The sequence below is a fragment of the Coptis chinensis genome, chromosome 9, assembly GCF_015680905.1.
Source record: "Coptis chinensis isolate HL-2020 chromosome 9, ASM1568090v1, whole genome shotgun sequence".
Classification (NCBI taxonomy): Eukaryota; Viridiplantae; Streptophyta; class Magnoliopsida; order Ranunculales; family Ranunculaceae; genus Coptis; species Coptis chinensis.
In genome coordinates, this window is record NC_141464.1 from 51,636,497 (window position 1) to 51,642,496 (window position 6,000).

A 6,000-nucleotide genomic window follows, 5' to 3' on the forward strand; every position below is an offset into this window, starting at 1 on the left:
GCCATTATCTTCTCCATCAACAATATAGGTTAGTTTTATCTCTTCCAACTTACCACTAACATCCTCAATTGTAAGTTACTTATCTCTTTTAAGTTATTTATAACTCTTTAACCAATATACAATTTGCTTTTATCTTTGCCATTGTATTTCTTGATTTGATTTATCTTAGGATTGGTTAAAAATAATCACCATGGAAAAAAACATTGTTTATCGAAAAACAATTTGATCCCGATAAACCATTAGTAGTAAATGTTGTTCCCCATAAATAGCTCTAGATTTTTTTGTATGTCTCCTCTTTTTTTGGCTAAACATGCATGTAGCTTCTGTTTTAGTTCTACTAGATCTAGGCTATAATTTTCCTACTATGCTCCACTTCCACTTCAATTTTTCCATAATTTTGGTACAAATATTGTTTTACAAAAAATTGTTAATCCTAACTGTAACCATATATTCAATTTAGCAGTTCTAGAGTGTGCCTGTTGTATGGCTGCGCTGGCATCTAGAGCCTTGAATAAAGACTCTGCCATGCAATACACACAAATCCCCTGCCTGATGGAGGGCCCAGATGAGAGAGAACCGGTACAACATGCGTACTGTAGAATTTGCATATTCAATTAATGTGTCAAATTTCAAGTACAATGTAATATTTCAATAACGTACACTATCAACATTCGCAAGAAAATGGTGTATCCTAGAGGAATTGAAGTCCCCACTAAAGCCCATTCTTAAATTCCTAATGAAAAAAGTTGCGATGTATTAACCACCTTTATACAACAACACGTTTGAAAATAGAGTCTACAAAGCTACTATCTCGAATAAGTGATGAAGAATTGGGTGTAACCGCTATTGAAGGCAAGACTGAAACAATAGTATTTAGAGGGTGTCCATCACCAATCCTTGAGCACTCGGAAAACTCCACAACACGCATAGCTAGCTATCAATTTCATTCATCATAGTAATGCCTTTGAAGTGATTGATTTCAACTGCTCCGAGCTGAAGGAAAAGCAGGAATTAGTCAAAATTCAAAAGGAAAGAATTGATATACTAGAAAAAAAAAACATTCAACTCCACGAACAACAAACGAAGGCAAGAATTAATAATGTTTTTTCTTCGAAAAAAAAATGTATTATCTACTCGAATTTCATTTGATTTGTAATAACAAAAAAATTCTTTTAGGATTGCAGGTCTGTTGCTGAAGGCGGAAATGAATACACGAAAAAAAGTTGCAATCATATGGGGAAGACAACAGATGAACTAGAGATACATATTCATAGCTCTAAGAATGAGGTAATAGTTTGACCTTTTTAAGATTACTTATTATTATTTTAAAATTACTGCAGTTGATTGACAATTTCATTTTTTAATTTTAGGTCAACAACGTTGACGACGAATGTGAGAATCAGGCCTATAGAGAGGTAAAACTTTTAATTTTGAGTTATTATTTCTTTTTCAACCAATTTCTTTGTTTAATTGACAACATTTAGATTATGACTTTTTGCAGTCATTTGTATATGATGATATAATACCAGTCTCATTCAAAGAGGTGCTACAATCCTTTATCAAGAAGTTCGAAATTGAAGACCCCGCAATATATGCCAATATACTGGAAGATAGGAAATACACATACAACAATTGTTATTCTAAACCTTCCGATAATAGACGTGGAAAATTTGGAATACAAACCACCGATATACAAATTTGAAGGGACACCATTGACAATCCAAGAAACATTGGAAAACTCAGCTGCTAGAGGAGCAATTGACTTCTTGCGTCATGTGTATATGTTTGAAGTAGAAGATTATGTACAACTATGAAGAACTAGTAGAAAAAAGACAAAAGCTTAGAATTGCAAAACGAAACATCAGTCCAATGAATCTATGTTTCAAAATTGTCCAGGAAGAAGTTATCAGTTTGCAGAAAAAAATTGAGGATTTAAAGTCGGGCATCAAAAAATAATTTCTTACACAGACGTTCAAAGAAATATAGGTTCTATTATTCATAGTAGAATATTACATTCTGTTCAATCCATTATCATATTTGGACCTTTTTTTTTTTTTTTTTGCTTTTTGGAATAGCTTATTTCCATTGAGAGCTTTTAGTAAATAAATTCTGGTTGTCAGTGATTATTCCAGTACGACAACTCAAAGGAAACTTAGATGTCAAATAATTATAGGTTCTATTATTCGTACTAGAAGCTTAGATTTTTAACCCATTATCTTATCTGAAGCGGGACGCTTTATTAATTTGAGGCTTATGTTTTTTCCAATGAGAGCTTTATTAAGGATGTCCTGGTAGTCACTTCATATTATCTTGACTACCTAGGTAGGTCACTTAAATGAAATTTAATTTTTTGGTTCAACTTATCTCTTATTTTTCCTACACTTATTTGATTGAATATGTTCTAAATTGAGAGACATGCACCTTCAATAATGCGGTATTTTGCTTTGTGACTAATTTCTCACACACTTAATTAGCTAAAAGCTTCCTTTGCACATTGGATCACAAGGTGTATATATATGTCTTTAATTATAACATAATAATCAACTCCATTCAATATAATAAGCACTTCATAACCAACCGTGCCATAGGCACAGATTATACCTAGTAATTAATAAGTATTGATACTCTAAAGTATAAAGAGTATTAAATGACAAGACATTACAACAAATTTATTTATATTGACTACCTTTAGAAAATTATCGTGGACACGAATTGCAAACACCAAAAAACAGGAATCCATATGCAAGCATGAATATTGCAACCAATGTTCTAAAAAATGCTAGGCGGTAGTCGGACGGTAGAGGAGGGCCTAGCGCCTAGGCCTTCTAGGCGGCGCCTAGACGGGCTAGGCGCTAGGCGGTTTTATTTATTTATTTAATTAATTAATTATTTAAATATATATGTATAATTGATTTTTTTTTTCTGGATAGAACAGGTTATTTGATAAAAAGATTCCTTGTCACCAAAGCAAAGGAATCACTAACATAACATTATCGGATTATCCAACCAAATACCATCATATATCAATCCATCATCGACCTATCTTTATTTGTATGCACCACACCAAAATCACACTTCACTATCACTATTATACCCATACTCAAAAACCTGATCCCTATTTCTTCCTTTTCCTACCCAATAACACATCGTCCACCTTCAACTCCCTCCACGTGTTTCGCACGTGACTCTTTCCTCTCTTTATAACTCGCAAAACAGAACGATAAACTGAAAAACCAAAGAGAAAAAAAAAAAAAAACCAATCTTTGAGGTGGTAGCTCAATTTTCTCTCCAAAGTATGTACTTAGTGCGTGAGAATCTATTCATAGGAGATATAGAAGATGCTACAAAGATTCTATAGAATGGTAGTGAAGAGATAACACATGTTCTATCACCATTAAGCTCAGCATCCATTTCTTTTTTCTCTTAATGGCGTTCAGATATTGTTAGGGCTGTCCACGGTTCGGTTCGGTCCGGTTTAAGGGAAAAACTTGGCCCGAATCAAAGTACTCGGTTCTATAAAATAGGAACCGAAACCGAACCGTCAGCTCTCTAAAACCGATTGAAAATAAAACCAAAATTTCAGTTCGGTTCGGTTTTAAATTTCGGTTTCTGGCATTTTTGCCAACAGCTTGAAATAATTTATTAGTCTCACCGATAGGCCCATAAAATAAAGCCCTCAAGTACAACCATAAAAGCCCATCTCCCAGCTAGTGTATTTATACCTTCATTTTAGTGTTATTTTTGGTCTTTTAAGCAATATGGGACTAAAACATAGTTGCTTATCACTACTGTCTCTTCTTCACCAAATTGCAACTCCACCAATTTCTCAACACCCCCACCCCTATTTCTATCATAGCTTCTATTGCTTCTTTCTCTCAATATCTAATTTCAAGCGCATTATCTATTCTTATCACTTTGGTTGATAATGTTAAGAGTTTATCAAGTTTATGAGTTTGGTTATTGCTCCATTTGATTTAATTTTAAGAACATGAGATGACTTTAAGATTAATTGATCGATCCATGCTCTAATCTATGTTTCAATTAAACTAGTAATTATTGAGAATGTTTTCTCCATCATTTTGGATTTCTAACAAAATTTTAATTTGGTTTATGAGTTGGAATCATCATCGTTTTGTGAAGTGGGATTGTGAGATGGTTGTTAGAATTTGAGAAGCTTGCTTTAAATGTTTCTATAACTTCTATAACTTGTTTATTTTTCTTCATTTTGTGCTTATTGTATGATGAATATATCCGAAAGCTTTCGAGCTAAGATAGAGGAGAGATGCAAGAGGCAGCAAGGTGGAAGAAAGGGTGTGAGAGCTGAGAGTTTCTTGAAGGTGGAACGACCTCTTACCAGTTTTGCTATAGTCCCATATTCAGCACATATACCTAACAAAAGATGTGATGTCCATATATATATATGAGTAATATAGTTGCTGTAAGTTGTGTTTCCAAGTTGCTGACTAAGGGACTTGGTCAAACATTTATGGACAGTCAAATATTTAAAATTGAGTATTGCAAAATATAAACAAGTCTGGTTCGGTTCGGTTTATAACGGTTAACCGATGTATAAAACTGAAAACCGGATCAAAGTGGTCGGTTTTATGTTTTGAGAATTGAAAACCGAACCGGGTGAACTAAAAACCGAAAAAATTGTCCGGTTCAATGCGGTTCGGTTTGGTTTATCGGTTTTCGGTTATTTGTGAACAGCCCTAGATATTGTAATACCAATAAAAGAAATTAAAAAAGTGTTCTTTGGGGGATCTGAAAAAGAAGAAGAGGATGAGGATGAGGAGAAGAATAATAATAAAAAGAAACTTTTGTGTTTGGTGGAGTATGCTGGGAAGGATTTGAAGTTTGTTAGAATGGGTGTGCTGTTGAGAGATATGGAGAGTGAGAATTTATTGGATTATTTGGATGTTTGTTTGGATTTTATTGATAATAGTAGAAAAGAAAGCCCTATCGGGCTTTTTTTTAACTTAAGCTTTTTTTTTAACTTAAGCCCAGAGAGACCGATTGTTTTTTTAATTGGGCTTGTAACACATTGGGCCCAAAAAACAAACTAGACCTTATAAACCGTCCAGACCGCCTAGGCCGATTAATCCGCCGCCTAGTCCCGATTAATCGGTCCACCGTTTTATCAACCGTTTAGGGTGAAAATCAGTACGGCTAGGCACCGCCTAGATGGCCGCCTAGGCCGTTTTTTGGAACACTGATTGCAACACATACTTACCATTACTAGGATTTATTTGAAATTTTATTAAGACTATACATACATCTATATTTGCCACCCAAAAATATGCAGTTCATATTCAAAAAACAACTTAGTTGTAATGGCATACTTATTCGACTTCATTGCTTCTAAAATTATGAATTGTAACTTGTATATATATATTTGTGTCGATGCTATATACATAAATAACATTTTCAGGTTGATAGTCAGTGTATCTAGCTAGCTAAAATAACATCACAAAGTAAACTTGCTTAATTATGGTTCTTACAATTATCGATCGTGATAAAATATTACACATGTTCTTCCCCTATTGGCTAGTATATATCTCTATTAGTAAAGTACACTATAATTAACCTGACCTTTTAAATTAGACCAACCTTTTATCTACCACTAAATACCCTTGATTAGATATTAAAATAAAATATTCAATGCCTTTAAAAAGGACTATTTCGTCATTTTGACTTTTATTTCCATTTATACCCTTGAGTTATAACATACTCACAAAGGAGTTTCGTGTAAATTCAGGTTGAAAACCAAATGCACGCACTATATGACTATATGAATTGTACGCCTATATTTATTAGTCATAAATTAAGACTTATTAAATTACCATAAATATACTAATCCATTCCCTTTTCGTCTCCCTCTCAATCTCTACGATATCTTGCAGATATGTAGCATGTTGAAAAAGAAACACGAGACGCCAAGGATCTACTCGTTCGTGCTATTGTTAGACCAACCATCTTTTTCTTCTTCTCTTCTTCTCT